The 27,771-nt window shown below is 38.8% G+C and overlaps 1 protein-coding gene across 1 annotated transcript in view; it reads left to right on the forward strand.

The window, feature by feature from the left end:
- GRIN3A (glutamate ionotropic receptor NMDA type subunit 3A) overlaps positions 1-27,771 on the forward strand; it is a 203,343-nt gene that overhangs the window by 83,612 nt on the left and 91,960 nt on the right. The window lies entirely within an intron of this gene.

A 27,771-nucleotide genomic window follows, 5' to 3' on the forward strand; every position in this document is an offset into this window, starting at 1 on the left:
ATTTCCTTTTAAAGTCCTCTAATACTCCTCTATTATTCCTTAATTTTCATTTTCATTTCACTATAATCTTGCCAAAAAAAAAAAAAGAGAGAGAGAGAAACCCTATTTTTAAACCGAACTTCATATACATTTCTAAATTTTTTGTGTGTTTTTGTTGTTTGTTTTTAAATATTGTATTTCAAAGAGTCTAACCTCTACACTAGATTTTTAATCTTTGTTTTTCAGTATGTGATATAAATTTTGGACATTTAAGAATCCAATATTCAGTTCCCATTTCTATTCAGGAGTGTGGTGATTACCCTCCCACTTTTGACTCTCTGTTTTCTACCTCAGAACACCTCTATTTCCTCCTTTCCCCTTCTCTTCCCAATCCAACTCTGTGAATCTTTGTGGGTGTCTGGGCTACGAAGAACACTTTGGGAACAGATAACTGTGTAGATCTGTCTCTTTCCTCTTGAGTCCCCTTTTTCTCCTCCTGCTCACCTCTATCTCCTTCCTCCCTCTCCTATTCTTCATGTAACTCTGTGAACCTCTCTGGTTGTCTCTCACAGTGGAGAATCTTTTCACCATTAATCTAGAAGTTTTATTATAAGTGCTGTATAGTTGGAGAAGTCTTGAGACTATTGGAAGAATAAAACTGAAATCCAGGGGCAGGAGACTTAAGCCGAAAACCTGAGAAAACCAGAAAACTCCTGACTACACGGAACATTAAGGAATAAGAGACCATCCAAAAGCCTCCATACCTACACCAAAACCAACCACCATCCAAGAGCCAATAAGCTCCAGTACAAGACATACCATTCAAATTCTTTAGCAACGCAGGAACATAGACCTGAGTGTCAACATACAGGCTGTCCAAAGTCACACCTAACACATAGACCCATCACAAAACTCATTACTGGACACTCCATTGCACTCCAGAGAGAAGAAATACAATTCCACACACCAGAACGCTGACACAAGCTTCCCTAACCAGGAAACCTTGACAAACCAATCGTCCAACCCCACCCACTGGGTGAAACCTCCACAATAAAAAAGAACCACAGACCACAAGAATACAGAAAGCCCACTCCAGACACAGCAATCTAAACGAGATGAAAAGGCAGAGAAATACCCAACAGGCAAAGGAACATGAAAAAAGCCCACCAAGTCAAACAAAAGAGGAGGAAATAGGGAATCTACCTGAAAAAGAATTTAGAATAATGATAATAAAAATGATCCAAAATCTTGAAAACAAAATGGAGTTACAAATAAATAGCCTGGAGACAAAGATTGAGAAGATGCAAGAAATGTTTAACAAGGACCTAGAAGAAATTTTAAAAAGTCAATTAAACATTAATAATGAAATAAATGAGATCAAAAACATTCTGGAGGGAACCATGAGTAGAATAACAGAGACAGAAGATAGGATAAGTGAGGTAGAAGATAAAATGGTGGAAATAAATGAAGCAGAGAGGAAAAAAGAAAAAAGAATCAAAAGAAATGAGGACAACCTCAGGGACCTCTGGGACAATGTGAAACACCCCAACATTCAAATCATAGGAGTCCCAGAAGAAGAAGACAAAAAGAAAGGCCATGAGAAGTTACTCGAGGAGATAATAGCTGAAAACTTCCCTAAAATGGGGAAGGAAGTAGCCACCCAAGTCCAAGAAACCCAGGAGAGTCCCAAACAAGATAAACCCAAGGCGAAACACCCCAAGACACATATTAATCAAATTAACAAAGATCAAACACAAAGAACAAATATTAAAAGCAGCAAGGGAGAAACAACAAATAACACACAAAGGGATTCCCATAAGGATAACAGCTGATCTATCAATAGAAACCCTTCAGGCCAGAAGGGAATGGCGGGACATACTTAAAGTAATGAAAGAGAATAACCTACAACCTAGATTACTCTACCCAGCAAGGATCTCATTCAGATATGAAGGAGAACTCAAAAGCTTTACAGACAAGCAAAAGCTGAGAGAATTCAGCACCATGAAACCAGCTCTTCAACAAATACTAAGGAATCTTCTCTAGACAGGAAACACAGAAAGGTGGTATAAACGTGAACCCAAAACAACAAAATAAATGGCAACAGGACCATACCTATCAATAATTACCTTAAATGTAAATGGGTTGAATGCCCCAACCAAAAGACAAAGGCTGGCTGAATGGATACAAAAGCAAGACCCCTATATATGCTGTCTACAAGAGACCCGCCTCAAAACAAGGGACACATACAGACTAAAAGTGAAGGGCTGGAAAAAAATATTCCACGCAAACGGAGACCAAAAGAAAGCAGGAGTCTCAATACTTATATCAGATAAAATAGACTTTCAAATAAAGGCTGTGAAAAGAGACAAAGATGGACACTACATAATGATCAAAGGATCAATCCAAGAAGAAGATATAACAATTATAAATATATATGCACCCAACATAGGAGCACCACAATATGTAAGGCAAATGCTAATGAGTATGAAAGAGGAAATTAATAGTAACACAATAATAGTGGGAGACTTTAATACCCCACTCACAGCTATGGATAGATCAACTAAACAGAAAATGAACAAGGAAACACAAATTTTAAAGGACACAATGGACCAGCTAGACCTAATTGACATCTATAGGATGTTTCACCCCAAAACAATCAACTTCACCTTTTTCTCAAGTGCACACGGAACCTTCTCCAGAATAGATCACATCCTGGGTCATAAATCTAGTCTTGGTAAATTCAAAAAGATTGAAATCATTCCAGTCATCTTTTCTGACCACAGTGCAGTAAGATTAGATCTCAATTACAGGAAAAAAATTATTAAAAATTCAAACATATGGAGGCTAAACAACACACTTCTGAATAACCAACAAATCTTAGAAGAAATCAAAAAAGAAATCAAAATATGCATAGAAATGAATGAAAATGAAAACACAACAACCCAAAACCTATGGGACACTGTAAAAGCAGTGCTAAGGGGAAGATTCATAGCATTATAGGCCTACCTCAAGAAACAAGAAAAAAGTCAAATAACCTAACTCTACACCTGAAGCAACTAGAGAAGGAAGAAATGAAGAACCCCAGGGTTAGTAGAAGGAAAGAAATCTTACAAATTAGGGCAGAAATAAATGCAAAAGAAACTAAAGAGACCATAGCAAAAATCAACAAAGCTAAAAGCTGGTTTTTTGAAAAAATAAACAAAATTGACAAACCATTAGCAAGACTCATTAAGAAACAAAGGGAGAAGAACCAAATTAACAAAATTAGAAACGAAAATGGAGAGATCACAACAGACAGCACTGAAATACAAAGGATCATAAGAGACTACTATCAGCAGCTCTATGCCAATAAAATGGACAACTTAGAAGAAATGGACAAGTTCTTAGAGAAGTATAACTTTCCAAAACTGAACCAGAAAGAAATAGAAGATCTTAACAGAGCCGTCACAAGCAAGGAAATCGAAACTGTAATCAGAAATCTTCCAGCAAACAAAAGCCCAGGACCAGATGGCTTCACAGCTGAATTCTACCAAAAATTTAGAGAAGAGCTAACACCTATCTTACTCAAACTCTTCCAGAAAATTGCAGAAGGTAAACTTCCAAACTCATTCTATGAGGCCACCATCACCCTAATTCCAAAACCAAACAAAGATGCCACAAAAAAAGAAAACTATGGGCCAATATCACTGATGAACATAGATGCAAAAATCCTTAACAAAATTCTAGCAAACAGAATCCAACAACATATTAAAAAAAATCATACACCATGACCAAGCGGGCTTTATCCCAGGAATGCAAGGATTCTTTAATATCTGCAGATCAGTCAATGTAATACACCACATTAACAAATTGAAAGATAAAAACCATATGATTATCTCAATAGATGCAGAGAAAGCCTTTGACAAAATTCAACATCCATTTATGATTAAAACTCTCCAGAAAGCAGGAATAGAAGGAACATACCTCAACATAATAAAAGCTATATATGACAAACCCACAGCAAGCATCACCCTCAATGGTGAAAAATTGAAAGCATTTTCCCTGAAATCAGGAACAAGACAAGGGTGCCCACTCTCACCACTACTATTCAACATAGTGTTGGAAGTGTTGGCCACAGCAATCAGGGCAGAAAAAGAAGTAAAAGGAATCCAGATAGGAAAAGAAGAAGTGAAACTCTCGCTGTTTGCAGATGACATGATCCTCTACATAGAAAACCCTAAAGACTCTACCAGAAAATTACTAATCAACGAATACAGTAAAATGGCAGGATATAAAATTAACACACAGAAATCTCTTGCATTCCTATACACTAACAATGAGAAAACAGAAAGAGAAATTAAGGAAACAATACCATTCACCATTGCAACAAAAAGAATAAAATACTTAGGAGTATATCTACCTAAAGAAACAAAAGACCTATACATAGAAAACTATAAAACACTGATGAAAGAAATCAAAGAGGACACAAACAGATGGAGAAATATACCGTGTTCATGGATTGGAAGAATCAATATTGTCAAAATGGTTATACTACCCAAAGCAATCTATAGATTCAATGCAATCCCTATCAAACTACCAATGGTATTTTTCACAGAACTAGAACAAATAATTTCACAATTTGTATGGAAATACAAAAAACCTCGAATAGCCAAAGTAACCTTGAGAAAGAAGAATGGAACTGGAGGAATCAACCTGCCTGACTTCAGACTATACTACAAAGCCACAGTCATCAAGACAGTATGGTACTGGCACAAAGACAGAAATATAGATCAATGGAACAGAATAGAAAGCCCAGAGATAAATCCACGAACCTATGGGCACCTTATCTTCGACAAAGGAGGCAAGGATATACAATGGAAAAAAGACAACCTCTTTAATAAGTGGTGCTGGGAAAACTAGTCAACCACCTGTAAAAGAATGAAACTAGAACACTTTCTAACACCATACACAAAAATAAAATGGATTAAAGATCTAAATGTAAGACCAGAAACTATCAAACTCCTAGAGGAGAACATAGGCAAAACACTCTCCGACATAAATCACAGCAGGATCCTCTATGACCCACATCCCAGAATTTTAGAAACAAAAGCAAAAATAAACAAATGGGACCTAATGAAACGTAAAAGCTTTTGCACAACAAAGGAAACTATAAGCAAGGTGAAAAGACAGCCCTCAGATTGGGAGAAAATAATTGCAAATGAAGCAACAGACAAAGGATTAATCTCAAAAATATACAAGCAACTCCTCCAGCTCAACTCCAGAAAAATAAATGACCCAATCAAAAAATGGGCCAAAGAACTCAACAGACATTTCTCCAAGGAAGACATACAGATGGCAAAAAAAAAACACATGAAAAGATGCTCAGCATCACTCATTATCAGAGAAATGCAAATCAAAACCACAATGAGGTACCATTATACACCAGTCAGGATGGCTGCTATCCAAAAGTCTACAAGCAATAAATGCTGGAGAGGGTGTGGAGAAAAGGGAACCCTCTTACACTGTTGGTAGGAATGCAAATTAGTACAGCCACTATGGAAAACAGTGTGGAGATTTCTTTAAAAGCTGGAAATAGAACTGCCATATGACCCAGCAATCCCACTTCTGGGCATACACACCGAGGAAACCAGATCTGAAAGAGACATGTGCACCCCAATGTTCATCACAGCACTGTTTATAATAGCCAGGACATGGAAGCAACCTAGATGCCCATCAGCAGACAAATGGATGAGGAAGCTGTGGTACATATACACCATGGAATATTATTCAGCCATTAAAAAGAATTCATTTGAATCAGTTCTAATGAGATGGATGAAACTGGAGCCCATTATACAGAGCGAAGTAAGCCAGAAAGATAAAGACCATTACAGTATACTAACACATATATATGGGATTTAGAAAGATGGTAATGATAACCCTATATGCAAAACAGAAAAAGAGACTCAGATGCATAGAACAGACTTGTGGACTCTGGGAGAAGGCGAGGGTGGGTTGTTTCAAGAGAACAGCATCAAAACATGTATATTATCTATGGTGAAACAGATCACCAGCCCAGGTTGGGTGCATGAGACAAGTGCTCGGGCCTGGTGCACTGGGAAGACCCAGAGGGATCGGGTGGAGAGGGAGGTGGGAGGGGGGACTGGGATGGGGAATACATGTAAATCCATGGCTAATTCATTTCAATGTATGACAAAAACCACTGCAATGATGTAAAGTAATTAGCCTCCAACTAATAAAAATAAATGGAAAAAAAATAAAATAAAAAGTCGCCTCCTTAGAGGGGTTAGGAGACTAGTGTCATTTTTTTTTGTACAGACAAATGTTAGTCCTGCTTTAGAAAAACAGTCCTGGTGAACATTCAAGTAAATATTAAAAATTAAAAAGTCCTGCCTGTGGAGACAAAAGCAAACTTTAATCAGAAATATTAAAGTAAAGTACACTCACATAGCCTTAGTAGGAAATGATAAGCATCTCCCAAGATAATAAAAACCACCTTCACTGATCTTCGTATAACACCATGTGGCTGCCCAGTAAAACATAAGAATTCCTATAATAAAAGCTGACCTTGAACAAGGGGGCAGTGCCAGAACTCCAGGGCAAACAAGACGTTGAAAATGGAGTTTGATATGAGAGGAAAGAAAACTTAACTACACCAAACCATTTATTTGTTTTTCCTTTAATTCATCCCATAACAGCAACTTTTGTTCCAGGTACCATGCTAGGTGGCTAGGAATTTAGTAGTCAGCAAAACAGACACTGTCCTTGCAACATGGGGTTTAGTAGGGAAGAAAGATATTAATCAAGGGAACACATAAATCAGGTAATGATTTAAACTGTGATTGGCTCCTGAGAAAGCAAATACAACAGAATCTGAGAGCCTGGCGGGAAACCTGATCTGAGTGGAGAATCTGAGAAACCCCTCCCTCACCTCACCCTGAGGAGGGAAATTCTGGCTGAGATCTGAAGGATGAGACCTGAAGGAGGCAACTGAGCAAAAGAGAAGTTGGGTGAGGTGACAGCATCTCAGGGTGCCATGCAGCATGAGCAGAAGCCCCAAGACTGGAGGGAGAGGGTGCAGTCCTGATGCTCGATCATGAGCTACAAGATCGGAAAGCCAGGAAAGGGGGAACAAGAAGAGGACAAGTCATAAACTAGAGAGGTTTTGTTACCAGACATTCCAGAGAGAGAATTTCTTAAAAGAAGAAAAATCTAAGTAATGCTGTAGTTTCAGTGGAGTGGCTCTTCCCCTGGGCTCCATGTACTTTTAGACAGAAAACATAAGAGGAGAAACATCCTAGTCATTTTGGCAACAAAAATTCATGATAGATCAGGGAAGTGTCCTCTATAAGAAGTGCATTAAAATAAAACAATTTTTAATGTACTAAATGTAAAAGATTATTTGGATGAAAAACTGAATGTGCTAATGTTGTACATATCTTATAAATATACTCAACCTAATGAATCATAAATGAGTGGATTGTATGGCATGTGAATTGTATCTTAATAAAGCTATTTTAGTAAATCCCAAGCAAGCAAACAAACTGCCATATTACCAAACTGGAAGGCTAATTATTTAAAGATGTCAGAATTGTCCTTGATTAGTTTACACATGTCAAGCAATTCCAGTGAAACTCCCAAAGGATTTTTTTATTGGTTTGACTGTTGCTGAATCTTCTAAAAAATTTTTTATTTATATATATTATTTTAAAAATATTCAAGTGACTTGCTTGAAATATTGAAATACTTAATATTAGTAATAATAACAGAAAAAGCTAATACTAATTAGCTATTCCCATATGCCAAGCACTGTTGTAAATGGCAGTAATAAGGTAACTGCCCCCCACTGAGTAGTCATGGAAATTAAAATAATCCAAGTAAAGCAACTAGCATAGTGTATGACAACAAGGGGTCACACACAAAAAAATAGAATTTATTAGACTGTCAGATTTTAATATCATCATTAATTATGTCTTGAACAATTGGTGTCCTCTCTCACACACACACTGTCACTGTGAATTGGATAAATGGCAAGATTCTCTTTTTGAGCTCAGTTCTAGAGAGCTTGGAGGCAGAATTCTGTGCACTAATAGCAGATTTATTGTCTTGTGATATGCATTTTAAGCATCATTTCTGGCTTGATGTAGTTTTTCTACTTTCAAACTATTTTAACTTATGCTATCTTGTATTTTATGTGACCTTTAAGCTGCCTTAAGTCTTTTCAGGAAGAGAGCAAAGTATACATGAAACAATGTTAAAATCAAATAATAGATAAAAATATTAACAGCAATTCAGAAAAGAAAGAAAATTGACCAATAATTTTTTAAATGTTAACTCTTACTTGTAATCAAAGAAAGTCTAATCAAAACAGTAATGAAATGATATACTTACCTAACAAAACAGGACTATTTTATTGATAGTTCTCAATCTTGATGGAAGCACATTAAGACGAACACCAGCATACCCTGCTATTGTAAGTTGTTACAATATGTTCATAAATTAAATTGGCCATTTATATCAAGAGCTTTAAAAGGGTTCATGCTCTTTCATCCTTGACTTCATTCCTAGGAATCTATCCAAAGAAAATAACTTAATATATAAACATCAATTTATTGCAAAGATCCACTGCCGCCTTTCTCAAAACATCAAAAACCTGGAAATCACATAAATGTCCAGCAACAGCACAATTAATGCATTACAATGTTACTATGTACTATAAAAATGCATCCAGTAGAGATAATTTTAAAGAGCTTTTAAAGTGTCAAAAAATCAAAACATAATGCTAAGTAAGAAGTTGGGAAACAGCAATATATTTCCAATTTTATAATATGCATTTGTACAGGCTATGAAGAGAAGTGACTAGAAGAAAACATAACACATTGTTAATAGCACTGGTGTCTGAGCAGTGTAATTACAGAAAATATTTGTTTTATTATTTCTACTTCATATTTTCCACAGTTCAGTTCAATTCAGTTGCTCAGTGGTGTCCAACTCTTTGTGACCCCATGGACTGCTGCACACCAGGCTTCCCTGTCTATCCCCAACTCCCAGAGCTTACTCAAACTCATGTCCATTGAGTCGGTGATGCCATCCAACCATCTCAACCTCTGTTGTCCCCTTTTCCTCCCGCCTTCAATCTTTCCCAGCATCAGGGTCTTTTCCAATGAGCCAGTTCTTCACATCAGGTGGCTAAAGTATTGGAGTTTCAGCTTCAACATCCATCCTTCCAATGAATATTCAGAGTTGATTTCCTTTAGGATTGACTGGTTTGATCTTGCAGTCCAAGGGACTCTCAAGAGTCTTCTCCAACACCACCATTCAAAAGCATCAATTCTTCAGCACTCAGTTTTCTTTATGGTCCAACTATCATATCCATACATGACTACTGGAAAAACTATAGCTTTGATGAGATGAACTTTTGTCAGCAAAGTAATGTCTCTGCTTTTTAATATGTTGTCCAGGCTGGTCATAGCTTTTCTTCATATTTTCTACAATGCTCATATATTATTTATATTACTATAAAGCATGTAATAAGCCAAGTAAAAATGAGAATAATTCAGACACAAGACAATAGTCACAATAGCACTACTTGCTACACATGCACTCCTTCTGTCTGCAGCCTTTCAAGTCCAAATAGAGTGAGTTCCTCATTAAGTAGCACTTCCATAGACAAATCTTTACATCTTTAAGATGCTTTGCTTTCCAAAGAGGCTTTTGGAAGCATATTTTTATCCCCATCCTGTTTATTCCCTTCTTAGGACTTAATGCAATCTGAAATTATCATGTTATCTATTTTAGCTAATTGTCCCACTGTGTCTTGTTCATCACTGAATCCTCAGAGTGTTGGAGGAACAATAGTTTACAAATATTATTCAATTAATGAGTGAATGAAAAATGGCAGCATCATTGGAATAGGGCTATAGCATTATGCAGGGATTACTTTGAAATTGATCAATCAATCAGATGCTTTAGATAAGACCATACAAACATTCTCATACTAGATTCTGTACAATGAATTGAAGGAAAACCTCCCAGTAAGGGACAATGGACTGTGAAACAAAGAGCAAAGTCTTCATGTTGGGCAGATCTAAAGTTTGATGTGTTTGTGTGGAGTTTGACAGGCTACTTGCCATGACCTCTGTGTCCTCATTTGAGAGGATTACAGGAGATAATGGATGTAAAATATCTATCCAAAGTTCTGATTCCATCCACCACTAGATTATAAACCCCATGAGAGGAGAGTTTATAAATTAGATCTATCTTATGCATCTGTATTCCTAGAACCTAAGCATATGTCAACCATTCATTCAGATAAGTATTGAGTAAATAATGCACTTGGCCATGAGGCCAAGCAGAAGTGACCAGTATGTGTCCAGTAGGAAAGAGGCAGAGGGCAGGAGCACCTGTCACTTGCAACTGAAGAGTACACCCAAGCAAATTTCAAATTATATCCAAGAGTGACCCATAGCATTTGAGTCATGAGTTGATATAAGCAGATGATCAAAGCAAAGAAAATCTAAGACCATGATGCCCATTAGTGGAGGCAAGGGTAAGACATATATGATCCTTGAATGGGAACATGAGATAGATAATGCTACCACAACCTAGGTGGTTTTGGGTCCTCAGCAGCAGATGATGGAGTGAGGTCAGAAACATTTAGAGGTCTAGTAAGGAGAGTCCGGCATTCGGTCCCATCACATCATAGAAAATAGATGGGGAAACAGTGGAGACAGTGACAGGCTTTATTTATTTATTTTGGCTCCAAAATCACTGCAGATGGTGACTGTAGCCATGAAATTAAAAGACGCTTGCTCTTTGGAAGAAAAGTTATGGCCAACCTAGACAGCATATTAAAAAGCATAAACATTACTTTGCCAACAAAGGTCCAGCTAATCAAAGCTATGGTTTTACTAGTAGTCATGTATGGATGTGAGAGTTGTACCATAAAGAAAGCTGAGCACTGAAGAATTGATACTTTTGAATTGGGGTGTTGGAGAAGACTCTTGAGAGTCCCTTGGACTGCAAGGAGATCCAACCAGTCCATCCTAAGGGAAGTCAACTCTGAATATCCATTGGAAGGACTGATGCTGAAGCTGAAGCTCCAATACTTTGGATACCTGATGCAAAGAGCCAACTCACTGGAAAAGACCCTTATGATAGGAAAGACTGAAGGCAAAGGGAGAAGAGGGTGGCAGAGGATAAAATGGTTAGATAGCATCACAAGTCAATGGACATGAATTTGAGCAAGCTTTGGGACATAGTGAAAGACAGAGAAGCCTGGCGTGCAGCAGTCCATGGGGTCACAGAGTCAGACATGACTTGGCGACTGAACGACAACAAGGATCAAGTACACATTACATGACACTTAGTAGGAGTTTTTAAAAAATGGATATTTCCCTTCCTTTCCTGAATTTACTTTAATTCAAGGAACTTAAAAAAAATAAACAAAAAGATTTGCTGTTCCAGGATGATAAATGGAAAACTGAACAAATGAGCATGCGGCGTGTTTATTTTGTCACCTACTTCCAAAATAATTTTGAGGAGACGTCTTTATAGAATTTTTTAAATAACTGAAGCATTATTACTTTCAAATAGATATAGTAATTCATACTAACTGCAGCAAAATGTTTTCAATTAGACATCCTGCTGGGTTTCCTTTAATGACTATCTAAGATCACTTCTTTCATTTGAATACAAACAGAAAATGTGCCAAATTTTTGCAAATACTTCCCTTAAATTAGGGGAAAATTGGCCTATAGTTTTGTTTACATTATTAATCTCCTTACAAAGCACAGTCTTTATACATAGCTACTTTCATTTCAAAGAGTATGTCATAGGACATCTGTAAATATTCACATATATGTTGTTGTTTTAGTCACTAAGTCATGTCTGACTCTTTTGTGACCCCATGGACTGTAGCCCACCAGGCTCCTCTGTCCATGGGATATTCCAGGGAAGAACACTGGAATGGGTTGCCGTTTCCTTCTCCAGGGGATTTTCCTGATCCAGAGATTGAACATTCACATATGTATTATGTAGTTATAAACAATTATCCATATACATTTCTATGGACTGTATGTCCACACACATATACTTACATTATGTAAAAATTAAAACAGGTTAAATGTACACACACATTATAATTAGGAAGAATTATTACACCAGGTCACTCCTGCACATAATACGGAAATCACCTGGATACAACTTGCAACTGCAGGTAAGAGGTGCTCCCACCCTCTGTCTGTCCTACTGGACTCAACTTGACCATACCTCACTGCTTGGTCTCATAATCATTCAAAGTATTCAGATCATTCCATACTCAATGTTATGGGATGGATAGATGGAGAGACCTGGTAGGCAGTGAGGTACTGTGATACAAAAGGCAAAGTCCTGATATTAGATATATAGATGTTTGAAGCTGAGTTTGATGGTTTGCCCTGGGAAGAGTCTCATTTTCATGCTCAGTAAATATCTATATGTGTCTGATGACTTCATAAGCACTCCCCAAAAAGTTTTATGTCTAAAATATATTTGTTAGCTCCATTAACAGTGTGAGTTAAGGTGAGTGTTGGATTTTTATAATTTAGTGTCAACCTGACATTTTGGCCCTTAATCAGAGCAGAAGCTATGTGATCTAACCACTAGTGTATCCAGTGACAAGTCTGGAGGCTTAACTGTGAGTTCTCTTCTGTTATGAACTCGGTCTGGAAAATTCACCCAGTTGGGGCTCAGTTTTCCAAATTGCAAATGCATACAAGCTTGCTCCAGCCAATTCACCTGCACTGTGCATGCATGCATGCTAAGTCACTTCAGTTATATCTTACTCTTTGCGACCCTATGGACCATGGCCCACCAGGCTCCTCTGTCCATGGGATTCTCCAGGCAAGAATACTGGAGTGGGTTGCTGTGCCCTCCTCCAGGGGATCTTACCAACCCAGGGATCCAAACCACATCTCTTATATCTCCTGCATTGGCAGGCAGGTTCTTTACCATTAGCACCACCTGGGAAACCCCCAAGCTGCACTATATATACATATATATTCAATTGCATTACATATATTATATATATAGATGATATTGTGCATAACTGAAGTTTAGAAAAGATGCTTTGTCAGAATTCATTAATACTTTTCAAACCTGAATGTGCCCTTACCATAGCATTTTATCAGAAAACTGTTGCCTAAAAAATGCCAAAACACCCTGTCAGCCTTTATTGAAGTTATATTTGATCTAGGCTTTTTCTCATGCATGATCTGAAGACATAGAGTTAATGGAAGTGAATCTTACTGCAAATAAGTATGTAAACAAAGGTAGATATATAAGTATGTACATTTCCTGTGGTTTACATGTTCAGTGTGATGATCGATCAGCATCCTGAGGGTCATACATGAACTAACTTACATACTTAGCTCTGTAATAAGACCATAGATGTAACTTCAGGAATAGGTACTAAAACTATCATCAATAAGTAATTAATAATGTTTATCAGACACCTGTTTTGTTCTGGGGACTATGCTAATTGCTTCACATGGATTTTTCTCATTTAAACTTTACTGCATGCATACAGATGAGGAAACAAGGCTGAAAGAAATTAGGTATGTTATTCAAGGCTGAAAGTGAAAACGTTAGCTGCTCAATCATGTCCGACCATTTGCAACCCCATGGACTGTAGTAGCCTGCTAGGCTCCTCGTCCGTGGACTTCTCCAGGCAAGAATACTGGAGTGGATTTCCATTCCCTTCTCCAGGGTATCTTCCTGACCCAGGGATCAAACCCAGGTCTCCTGCATTGCAGGCAAATTCTTTACTGTCTGAGGCACCAGGGAAGCCCCAAGTGGCTATATTCAAGGCTCCATAGCTTATAAACAGTAGAGGCAGGATTCATTTCCAACAAATCTGACCGTGAATCATTCCCATCCAGTGTCATTTCTACATGCAGTAAGAATGTCCTCCCTGACCCTATTTATTCCATACAGCCTTATCCCCACCCCTGGACTTAGTCTGGGAAAGCTGCTCACATGCAAAGATGATTCAAGGGCACAGACAGCTCCAGAGACTGTGACATTTGAGTCTGTCCCCACACAGTATAGTATATGTTTCAGTATGTGATGACTAAGTAAGAGAGACACAGACGCAAGAAAGATTAATTCCATCCCACCCTCACCATCAGCATCATCAGTACGCTACCCAGGGGAGTGTTGCAGCAAGACTGCACATAGGAGGTAAGGAGGAGCCATGTATATGCAGACTGTGTGTACACTATATACACACTAGGTGTACACACACTAAGGAGGAGCCGTGTATATGCAGAGTGTGTGTACACTATATATACACTAGGTGTACACACACTAGGGAGGAGCCGTGTATGTGCGGAGTGTGTGTACACTATATACACACCAGGTGTACACACACTAAGGAGGAGCCGTGTATGTGCAGAGTGTGTGTACACTATATATACACCAGGTGTACACACACTAGGGAGGAGCCGTGTATGTGCAGAGTGTGTGTACACTATATATACACCAGGTGTACACACACTAGGGAGGAGCCGTGTATGTGCAGAGTGTGTGTACACTATATATACACCAGGTGTACACACACTAGGGAGGAGCCGTGTATGTGCAGACTGTGTGTACACTAGATATACACCAGGTGTACACACACTAGGGAGGAGCCATGTATGTGCAGAGTGTGTGTACACTAGATATACACTAGGTGTACACACACTAAGGAGGAGCCGTGTATGTGCAGAGTGTGTGTACACTATATACACACCAGGTGTACACACACTAGGGAGGAGCCGTGTATGTGCAGAGTGTGTGTACACTATATACACGCCAGGTGTACACACACTAGGGAGGAGCCGTGTATGTGCAGAGTGTGTGTACACTATATATACACTAGGTGTACACACACTAAGGAGGAGCCGTGTATGTGCAGACTGTGTGTACACTATATACACACTAGGTGTACACACACTAAGGAGGAGCCGTGTATGTGCAGAGTGTGTGTACACTATATACACACCAGGTGTACACACACTAAGGAGGAGCCATGTATGTGCAGAGTGTGTGTACACTATACACACACCAGGTGTACACACACTAAGGAGGACCGTGTATGTGCAGAGTGTGTGTACACTATATATACACCAGGTGTACACACACTAAGGAGGAGCCGTGTATGTGCAGAGTGTGTGTACACTATATATACACCAGGTGTACACACACTAAGGAGGAGCCGTGTATGTGCAGAGTGTGTGTACACTATATATACACCAGGTGTACACACACTAAGGAGGAGCCATGTATGTGCAGAGTGTGTGTACACTATATATACACCAGGTGTACACACACTAAGGAGGAGCCATGTATATGCAGAGTGTGTGTACACTATATATACACCAGGTGTACACACACTAAGGAGGAGCCATGTATATGCAGAGTGTGTGTACACTATATATACACTAGGTGTACACACACTAGGGAGGAGCCGTGTATATGCAGAGTGTGTGTACACTATATATACACCAGGTGTACACACACTAGGGAGGAGCCGTGTATGTGCAGAGTGTGTGTACACTATATATACACCAGGTGTACACACACTAAGGAGGAGCCGTGTATGTGCAGAGTGTGTGTACACTATATATACACACTAGGTGTACACACACTAAGGAGGAGCCGTGTATGTGCAGAGTGTGTGTACACTATATATACACCAGGTGTACACACACTAAGGAGGAGCCGTGTATGTGCGGAGTGTGTGTACACTATATACACACCAGGTGTACACACACTAAGGAGGAGCCGTGTATGTGCAGAGTGTGTGTACACTATATATACACCAGGTGTACACACACTAAGGAGGAGCCATGTATGTGCAGAGTGTGTGTACACTATATATACACCAGGTGTACACACACTAGGGAGGAGCCATGTATGTGCAGAGTGTGTGTACACTATATATACACCAGGTGTACACACACTAGGGAGGAGCCGTGTATGTGCAGAGTGTGTGTACACTATATATACACCAGGTGTACACACACTAGGGAGGAGCCGTGTATGTGCAGAGTGTGTGTACACTATATATACACCAGGTGTACACACACTAAGGAGGAGCCGTGTATGTGCAGAGTGTGTGTACACTATATATACACCAGGTGTACACACACTAAGGAGGAGCCATGTATATGCGGAGTGTGTGTACACTAGATATACACCAGGTGTACACACACTAGGGAGGAGCCATGTATGTGCAGAGTGTGTGTACACTATACATACACCAGGTGTACACACACTAAGGAGGAACCATGTATATGCGGAGTGTGTGTACACTATACATACACCAGGTGTACACACACTAAGGAGGAACCATGTATGTGCGGAGTGTGTGTACACTATATATACACACTAGGTGTACACACACTAAGGAGGACCGTGTATGTGCAGAGTGTGTGTACACTATATATACACCAGGTGTACACACACTAAGGAGGAGCCGTGTATGTGCAGACTGTGTGTACACTATATACACACCAGGTGTACACACACTAAGGAGGAGCCGTGTATGTGCGGAGTGTGTGTACACTATATACACACCAGGTGTACACACACTAAGGAGGAGCCGTGTATGTGCAGAGTGTGTGTACACTATATACACACCAGGTGTACACACACTAAGGAGGAGCCGTGTATGTGCAGAGTGTGTGTACACTATATATACACCAGGTGTACACACACTAGGGAGGAGCCATGTATGTGCAGAGTGTGTGTACACTATATATACACCAGGTGTACACACACTAAGGAGGAACCATGTATGTGCGGAGTGTGTGTACACTATATATACACCAGGTGTACACACACTAAGGAGGAGCCGTGTATGTGCAGAGTGTGTGTACACTAGATATACACCAGGTGTACACACACTAGGGAGGAGCCATGTATGTGCAGAGTGTGTGTACACTATACATACACCAGGTGTACACACACTAAGGAGGAGCCGTGTATGTGCAGAGTGTGTGTACACTATATATACACCAGGTGTACACACACTAGGGAGGAGCCATGTATGTGCAGAGTGTGTGTACACTATATATACACCAGGTGTACACACACTAGGGAGGAGCCATGTATGTGCAGAGTGTGTGTACACTATATACACACCAGGTGTACACACACTAGGGAGGAGCCGTGTATGTGCAGAGTGTGTGTACACTAGATATACACCAGGTGTACACACACTAGGGAGGAGCCATGTATGTGCAGAGTGTGTGTACACTATACATACACCAGGTGTACACACACTAGGGAGGAACCATGTATATGCGGAGTGTGTGTACACTATATATACACCAGGTGTACACACACTAGGGAGGAGCCGTGTATGTGCAGAGTGTGTGTACACTATATATACACCAGGTGTACACACACTAAGGAGGAACCATGTATATGCGGAGTGTGTGTACACTATACATACACTAGGTGTACACACACTAGGGAGGAGCCGTGTATATGCAGAGTGTGTGTACACTATATACACACCAGGTGTACACACATTAAGGAGGAGCCGTGTATGTGCAGAGTGTGTGTACACTGTATACACACCAGGTGTACACACACTAGGGAGGAGCCGTGTATGTGCAGAGTGTGTGTACACTATATATACACTAGGTGTACACACACTAAGCAGGAGCTATGTATGTGCAGATCCATCCACCACCACAGTGGCATACAGTCACTCTCTCAGATGCTGCCCTGCTCCACCGCTTCTGCTCCCTGTGAAATACTTGCTTAACTTCTCCTCTTAGCCTGAGGTTGGCAAGCTCCAAATGAATCTGCAGTGTCTGCGTATGAATTCTGGTGCTAATTAATCTTCTCCCATTAAGTCCCTCAAACTGGTACTCCACTCGGCTTTCAGCACTGCTCAGCTCACATAAATTTTGTTCAAAGAGGACCAAGACTAAGTCAGTGTCCGTTCATCGGGTTATTGTCTGTGCCACTGAAAGGCTAGAAATGACCCACAGTCATTAAGGGAAGATTGATTAAATGATGCGCATCCCTCCCTGGTGCACAGTGCTCCTGTTAAGGAAAAAATGAGCTACATCTTGTCAAAAAAGTGAATTATATGAAGTATGTATAGAAAATAACACTTTACCTCCATCTTATAAGCGGTATCATGCCCTATTAACAACGTTAATACAGCCATCCTGCTTAGCTCTGGTCATCTCCCAGCACTGGGCAATGCTTTGGCTCAGAGCCCCAGCCTCCCAACCTTAGTTTTATCCCAGCTGGCAGACAGCTTGGATAATGGACCTGTGACAGTTTTGTTTTTCATTGTCCACCCAGGATCCTCCCTTCCCCACTATCAAACTGACCTATGCCACTTCTGCAGCTTTTGGCTAAACCAGCAGCACACCAGTCCATCTTCTAAAGGGTTTCAGAAAAGAACTCCTAGTCTTTGTCAGTGGTCAACCCTCACTGCAAAGAAATTCTTCATTGTGTTGCTTTGTGAGCCTTTTTACTCTCATCCTTTCCTCTGTGGAGAAAACAACCATCTTCTCAAGCTTCTTCTTTGAACCATTATTAACCCATTTCTCACCCTGCTCCTCACATCTTGTAAATCACTTGACAAATCATTGTTTCCAGCTAGTCTGGAGGAATGTAAGGTAATGTCCCTGCACTCACCATAATGTCGCCATCGTTACTGTCCTGTCTATAATTCTTGTTCTTGTCTATAACTGAAAGTGCTGAAAGAAGAGAAAGTGTTACATATAGGAAATACAAGCTTTTAGCCTAACCCAGCAATTTTCTTTTCATTTTTACATGCTTTTAGAAGATGAGTATTTTGCTTCACTACTATGACAAATAATAATGGCACAAATTATTTATAAAGCTCTTCATTGCTTCCCAAATACTTTCTCCCCAGCACCTCGGTTTATCCCTTGTCTTTGTGAGGCAGAAAAGACATTTAATAGCAAAGAAGACTTGGACTCAGAGACTTAAGTGATTTTGCAAAAGTTCAAGCTGTTATTTGAACTCATTTCCTCATTTCAAATCCACCACAATTTTCAACAAAATGTGCTCCCTCATATTAAACTATGTTCAAAAACTTTTTAAGCATACAAGGGTAGGAATGCTCACAGCTCCCAAAGCTCAGCATTTCAGAAATGTAATTTGAGAAAAATAATTATCAGAACAAGTAAGAAATTCATAATATGTTCACAATTACTACTTAAGGTCCATTTAGTACTTGTGAATTACCTTAGATTTTTAGATGGATTATGCTTTCAGGGAGCTGAATATTTTGCAGATCAAATAGAAAAATCAAGCAGCTTATATACTAAGAGCCAAACTAAAGTCCAAGAATGCAGAATATATTTTGCTTTATATCATGTACCAAATGACTAATAGGCAGCAAGGGCTTTCAGGGTTATAATTTTAGCCCAAGGTTCTGGTAACTACATGAAATCCTTGAGTGGTTTATGATATCATAAGGTGGAATTATAGCTCCCCATGGGCAAAAGTTGTTGAAATGCTTTCAGCAATTGAGTACCATAACTAGCCTGTGCTCTATAGTAATTATAGGAAAAACTATATTAAATACCTAGTCAAGTTGACTAATGACTTCAAATATAGAAATTATTTTTTAAAATGAGAAAGGCAGGCTGGTAATTCATTCATCCATCCATTCCATAAATATGTATAAGTCCACGCTAGGTCTGCCGCTAAGATAAGGGCTGGGGTTACAACAACAGACAAGTCAAATCCCAAAGTCTTCACCTGGAGAACTTTCATTCTAACATGGGAATCAGACAGTAAATGACTATGATTATACAGTAAGTGTTCTGATGATGGTCAAAGTGCTATGCCAGTATGTTAACAAAAAGCTCACTAACTTGGGGGCGATCGGGGGGACAGGGTGAGACACAATCAAAGAAGGCCTCCTTGAGGAAGTAAACATAGACTGAATGAAATCTGAATGATGAACCAGAACTAGGAAGGATAAGAGGAGAGGAGAGCTCATTCTTAAGCAGATAATAAAAGTGAGAGAGAAAAAAGAGACCTTGAATGGAGAACGCAGAAATTTAACCTCTCTCCAGATGATGAAAACAGCTGTATGGATATGTTACAGGAAAAATGGGGAAAGAGCCAGAAAATAATGTAGCCTAGATATTCGCAAGAAATATGCATGTATATTATATACATAATATGGCATATATCATAAGTGTGTATACATATTTCTTATATATATGTATATTTCATGTTAATATATGGTATGTATATTTTGTTATAAAATACATTTATAAAATGTATTATATCTTATATGTGTATATGTCATAATATAGTGAGTATAATATTTGCATGTAATATACCTGTGTATATAATGAGAAACATAATATTTATGTAGTTCAGTCCATAATATATGTATATTTTATATATATGTGTGTGTTTGGATGTATATATGTGGATGTGTATGTACCAGAACAGAATTTGCCTTGGGAGAACTAGCCATTTTCTATAAAATGCCTGATCTCCAATCACAAAAGAGATAAGATACTAGAGACTATGGAGATAATATTCAAAGGGTAACTAATTAGAATGATAAGCTCATAAAATATTGTGTTCAATAGAATGAAGGGTACAGGATTCTAAAAGAGATCAAGAGTTTATTCAGTGTGAAACATTTACCTAATGAAGATGTCATTCATTTTGGAGAAGAATGTAAAGATCGCCACCAAGTGGAAAAGCCAAGAAAGAGTTACTGACCACACAAGTCATTTCTCAACAGTATTTCAGTATCATTTCAATTAATTATATTATTATTTTAAATGATAATACAATTTTCATTTGTATCAAACTTTATAATATACATAACATTTTTTCAACTTAGTGACTAGGTACATTGACAGTATTCTAGCATAATTTAAGTATAAATAGATTATCTAAAGTCATACACATAGAATAATACATAGCCACAAAAAAGATTATGATTCAGAATATCAAACTACATCAGTAATAGGTGGAAGGGAAAAACAAATTAAAGACACAAACCAATAGAACAAAACACTTTCTACATATTTGCCCCAAGTTCTAAATAAAGAACCTCAGATATGGGAAAAATTGGTTTTGCTTTTATGATAATTATTAGTAATTCTGATCCCTGAAACTTGGTTTCATTTTTTTCTCGATAATGTGTTATTTATGAGACACACTTAAAACAGACCTATGAAGAATTAAAACCATGACTAATATCGTTCAAAAAGTATAAACATTATTTTTAATGTATTTCATCATTTTAGAGTTTATAAATTTATAAGTAATAAAAGTAACCTAAATATTTATTTCCACTGTGAAAAGCTATGTACTAACCAAGCATTACAATGAAACTCTGAAAAAAATGAAATATTTTAACTATTTTTGCACTAAATGCTGCAATATAGTTATATAGAGAATCTAGCCTTTGGGAACTATAATTCTTTTACAGTCTTATTCAGATGTCATTCCTGAAGCAAATGGCATGTGATGACTGAAGTTTTAATAGCCATTTATATTTGGAATATTTTATGCATTAATACTTCGAGTAAAAATGAGCAGCATTTTCCAAATACAATAACTCAAAAAATAAATGGAGACATTTGTGCAAATGTTTCATTTTTGAAAATCACCTTGGGCTGAGTCAAACCATGGAAAATTTTAGCTCAAAGGAAATTCTACCTCCCCTTCATCCCCCTAAAAAATCGTAAGGATGTGAAAACAGGATTATAATGGAAGCTGTCTTGCAACATTAACTGCAATGTTCATTTCCCTAAAAGCCATAATTCATAGCTGTTCTACAGCCTTTTTCTTTCAGCAATTATGCATATTAGAGGAAAGTTTGAATATATAAAAACTAAATGCTGATAGAAAACTGAGTCTCATAAAAGAAAAGTATACTCGACCAGTTTGCTTTGAAGAAAAATATGAAAGCCAACTTGTCCCAGGTGTCCCTAGTCCAAGAAGGTTATGAAAAGCATGTAAACCACAGTTGCAGGGCATAGCACAGGGCTTATTGCCTGGGACCCCTGATCAACCCCCGGCAGTCAATTCCATCCCTAGGGGACAGCGTCTTCAGTGGAAACAAAATATTGGGCACTACTGGCTCTCTAGGGAATTCAGTGCAAACGTTGCCCTTCTAGTAGTTGACAAACTACTACAAAGGTTTCCCAAACACACTCTTTCCTTTTCTTCTCTTATTCAAAGGTTTATTCAGTTCAGTTCAGTTCAGTCGCTCAGTCATGTCCGGCTCTTTGTGACCCCATCGACTGCAGCACACCAGGCCTCCCTGTCCATCACCAACTCCCGGAGTCTACCCAAACTCAGGTCCATTGAGTCGGTGATGCCATCCAACCATCTCATCCTCTGTCGCCCCCTTCTCCTCCTGCCCTCAATCTTTCCCAGCATCAGAGTCTTTTCCAATGAGTCAGCTCTTCACATCAGGTGACCAAAGTATTGGAGTTTCAGCTTCAACATCAGTCCTTCCAATGAACACTCAGGACTGATCTCCTTTAGGATGGACTGGTTGGATCTCCTTGCAGTCCAAGGGACTCTCAAGAGTCTTGAGACTTGGTTCAAGACTTGCTTCAAGACTCTCAAGAGTCTTGAACCACAGTTCAAAATCATCAATTCTTCAGCACTCAGCTTTCTTTGTAGTCCAACTCTCACATCTATACATAACTACTGGAAAAACCATAGCCTTGACTAGACGGACCTTTGTTGGCAAGTAATGTGAAAGGTTTATAGGGTGACATGAAAGCATCTCATGAAAATTGCCCCATACCATTTTGAAAATGTCTATATTTCCAGAACCCAGTACAGAGCCTCATACTTGATAAACATTTACTGTCAAAAAAGGAAAGATCTATAAATCCTGTTTCAGGACAGAAAACTGTATTTAAATCTTGTCTCTGGGACATAATTGGGCTTTGTGATCCTGGGCAAGTTACTTAAACTCCAAGCTTCAGATTTTATCCCTAAGAAATAGACTTGAAAATAATACTTACTCATAGCATTGTCTTTATACAATTATGAGATAATGTGTGTAAGCTATCTGAACACAGTGGCCAGCCAGTGTCAATGCTCTGTAATTACTTGTTAAATCTGAATTCTCCAGAATTGTAGATAGCCACAATCCCAGATAACTAGATGAATGAAGAAGAGCAGATTATATGTAATTATATATATAAGGGCTGAAGATCCACTCTAGTTATTTTTCTAATACTTCTAACATTAGGCCAAGAACAACTGCATCCTTGACTTCCCCAGGAAGAATTACAATCAACAGTCACTGGCTTTCAGGATTTATGCTTTGACATACGTCTTCAAAATAAAGCCCATGACCATTTCCAAATGGGAAATCTCAGAAGCAGCCCAGAAGTATTACCAAGGAATATGAATTTTATTTGTAGAATTTACAGGCTTATAATAACCCTCCAAACAAGTAGCATAAATTTCAAAATCTGAAGGGAAGCCACCACGCGCGCACACACACACACAATGAATTTAGTAAAATCAACTAGCATGCTATTTTCTGTCCCTAGAGTCTATGTAAGATGTAAAGAACAATACATCCAATCTTTTGTTCTCAGAAAATATATAACAAGATTAAACCCTGTAGTACAACTAGGAAAGGAATACATTCACCAATAAGTACCCAGTGAGGAGTCAATATCCCTGACCACCTCACCTGAATTTCTATCTCATCATGCCATTTCTTTTCTTTCTCTCTTTAATGTATCACTATCTAGTTTGCCTTTTATTCATCATTCTTCTCCATTGGAGTAGAGACCTTTTCTATGTTATTTATGGTGATGGTGCACAGTGTATAGTACATATGTGCTGAAATAATACATTAATACTTCCCCAGATGGTAAAGAGTCTGCCTGCAATGCAACAGACCTGGGTTCCATCCCTGGATTGGGACGATACCTTGGAGAAGGCAATGGCAACCCATTTCAGTATTCTTACCTGGAGAATCCCATAGACAGAGTAGTCTGGCAGGCTATGGACCATTGGGTCACGTAGAGTCAGACACAACTGAGCAATTAACACACAAATATACAATGCATTAATGGATTCTTTATTCTTAAACTTTCACCTAACCTAGGGATCCTAACTTAGATGGCAGGCAAAAAACACATCAAAAATATTATTGAAATCATTCAGCAGGAAATTATTCCCTTCTTCTTTCATGGTTTTCTTTCCATCAATTAATATAATTTCAAATATATTAAGAAGTACTGTGACGATTTCTAGAAGAGTTCAAAGAAACTCAAATTCCCTTCAGAAACACATTCAGGTAAACAAATAATTGCACTACAGTGTGATTAATGAAGTCTTCCCCAGAGGCTCCGTGGTAAAGAATCTGCCTGCAATGCAGATGCAGGTTCAGTTCCTGGGTAGGGAAGATCCCCTGGAGGAGGGAATGGCAACCCACTCCAGTATTCTTGCCTGGAGAATCCCATGGACAGAGAAGCCTGGCAGGCTGCAGTCCATAGTGTTACAAGGAGTCAAACATAACTGAAGCAACTAAGATAGCAAGCACATGATTAATGAAATAATAAAAATATTCAAAAGGGAAAGTTAGCACCCACAAGGATAGTTAACTCTTGGGAAGATCAAAGAAGACTTCTTAAAGGAGGTGCTACCTAATATGGATTTGAAAGGAAGAATAAGAGGGATGGAAATAAGAATTCCAGGTAAGTACACTGGCATATGCGAATGTGAAAAGGCAATACTGAGCCAAATGACATGAAAGTGAAAGTGGTAGTCACTTAGTCATGTCTGACTCATTGCGATCCCATGGACTGTAGCCTGCCAGGCTCTTCTGTCTGTGGAATTCTCCAGGCAAGGATACTGGAGTGGGTAGCCATTCCCTTCTCCACGGGATCTTCCCAACCCAGGAATCAAATCAGGGTCTTCTGCATTGCAGACAGGTTCTTTATCATCTAAGCCAGTTCTGCTTTATGCCTCTAAATGACATGAAAGTGAAAGTCACTCAGTTGTGTCTGACTCTTTGCAACCCCATGGACTATACAGCCCATGGGATTCTCCAGGCCAGAATACTGAAGTGGGTAGCCTTTCCCTTCTCCAGGGGATCTTCCCAACCCAGGGATTGAACCCAGGTTTCCCGCATTGCAGGCAGATTCTTTACCAGCTTAGACAATGACGTGGGTCTTAGTTAAATTTCTGAATCCTCATTTATAGTTATTATCACTGTATCAGTTACCTGTTACTACAGTAATGCCACATAACAAATAGCCACAAAACATCAGTGGCATACAACAACAGCAAAAAATTTATATAGCTCACAAGGTTGGCAGGTTTAGCTGACCTAGTATGGGCTCACTTATGTATTTAGGAAGCAGCTGGCTGTTGGCCGATCTGGATGGTTTTAATATTTGCTAGGGTGACCTGGTTCTACCCCACTTGCCTCATTGTCCAGCAGGCATGTCCTTCTCATGCAGAGCATGAGCAAAAATGTACAAGCACTTTTCCAAGACTGTTCTAACATCATGTCTGCTAACATTCTAATGACCAAAGTAAGTCACCTGCCTGAATCAGAGTCAAAGAGGGAGGCTCGCTCAGGGTCACATGGCAAAGGAAGTGAATCCTAGAGGGGAGAAGAATTGGAGTCATTAATATAATCAATAGACTGCATCCGCTTAATCTCTCCAGAATTTGGCTTCCTAGTCTGTAAATGGAGAACACAACAGTTCCTTTGTCCTTACACCCCGGGTTGATAGGAGGAAATGTATGAAAGGCTTTTTTAAGTTCTTTAGCTGGAAATTAATAGATAAATACAAAAAAAAAAAAAAAAAAAAAAAAAAAGAACACTTAGTATGGAAATCTAAGGAATTAGTGTCACTTTGTGGTTTGCACACCAGCTAATTACATATTTAAGTTTAAACTCCTAGTTCATGTTCATTAAAACAGTAGTCTCAAACAAGGTTAGAGCATTTTCCAGGGTATAATCAAAAAAGGACATCTGAATACCAAATTCAGCCCCCTGGAGGAGAGAGGTATGCTCAAGGATACTCATGATGACAGCTAAAATATCAGCAATGGCTACTTCTGGAGGAGACAGTAAAATCAGGAAGGGAAAAGAGCTACTTTAATGTTTTATACCATAAAACTTTTGTTTGTATTTTGCAGTGAAAATGGATTCATGTACTATTCTGGCATTAAGTAAATGAATTTTTTTTAATTTTTTTCATAAAATGAAACTAATTAAGTTTTTCCGTAATTTCAATTTCAATAGCTTAAAAATTGATCTGGCTATTCAAGGTTGTTTCTGCCCAGTTTTCATCCTTAAATATTACCTATATAGTCACGCTTTCCCAGGTGATGCAGTGGTAAAGAATTCACCTGTCACTGCAGGAGACACAAGGGACGCAGGTTCAATCCCTGGGATGGGACGATCCCCTGAAGTAGGAAATGACAACACACTCCAGTATTCGTGCCTGGAAAATTCCGTGGGCAGAGGAGCCTGATGGGCTACAGGCCATAGGGTCACAAAGGGTTGGCCACGACTGAGCACACGCACACAGTGCAATCACACTTTATTTGTATGACTCATGTAATCTCAAAAGTCCAAGTAACTAGGTTCTGGTCCCAACTTTGTCATAATTAAGTCTTAGATCTTGGGTAAGTCATTTAACGCTGGTCTTCATCTGCAAATTAAGAATTATGAATTAAACAGTTCACTAGTGGTAACGAACCCACCTGCCAATGCAAGAGACTGAGAGACGCCGAGTTCGATTCCTGGGTCCGGAAAATCCCCTGGAGGAGGACATGGCAGCCCATTCCGGTATCCTTGCCTGGAGAATCCCAAGGACAGAGGAGCCTGGAGGGCTAAAGTCCATAGGGTGGCAATGAGTCTGACACCACTGAGACAACTTAGCACATAAGATCAGCATAGTTCTAATATTCTATAGTTCTCGGAAGAAATTGTCTATTTGCAGATGAGCCCACATATCTGAAAACTGTCCTTCAGGATATGAACTCAAAAGAGGAAGGGTTAACTCAGAGTTTATAAGTGACCAAAATTTTTTATCAATATTTTTGTTAAAAATATTTTACTACTTTTTAATGTATACCAATGTAAATGATGATCTAAAAACAATTAAGTAGCTTCCACTTATTAATACTTTTCTAAACTGGTGAGATACATTTAACTTATCTTCTTAAACTCAGTATAGATTAATTAACACCATGAATTTTTAGGTTCTGGGCAAACTTTTGTTTTTATTTACATTCTGGGTATATTCATTCATCACACACTTTCAAAGCATTTACTACTACTATCTAGACACTAGAGAAAGTTCCTAGACTTGTTTTCCAGTTTGCATCAAGCTGATATCTGAATATAAATTGCAAATTCCTCAATTCATGCTCCTAGTTTGTTTGTGAGAATTACTTGAGAGCAGAACTAGAACTACATTCAGGTTAAATTCCAGTGGCAGCACACAAGTTCAATCTGTTGAATGTGTATTTGACATAGTTCCACTTAGCTGTCTAATCTTGGTCACATTGCTTAATCTTGCTGATCCTCATTTTTCTCAACTGCAAACTTTGTGAATCATTGAATGTCTTTTTATGTGCGTGAAAAATTTCTGAAATTTGCAAAAAAAGGAGAGAGGGGCTGCCTCTTTAACTCAGCTGACTGCTACTTTCTGATGCTTGGCTCACAGGGCAAAAATGCTATGTTAGTTGTGCTGCTCTTGTGATTCATTTAACAAGAGCAAATGTGCT

Source organism: Odocoileus virginianus, chromosome 31 (assembly GCF_023699985.2).
Source record: "Odocoileus virginianus isolate 20LAN1187 ecotype Illinois chromosome 31, Ovbor_1.2, whole genome shotgun sequence".
Classification (NCBI taxonomy): domain Eukaryota; kingdom Metazoa; phylum Chordata; class Mammalia; order Artiodactyla; family Cervidae; genus Odocoileus; species Odocoileus virginianus.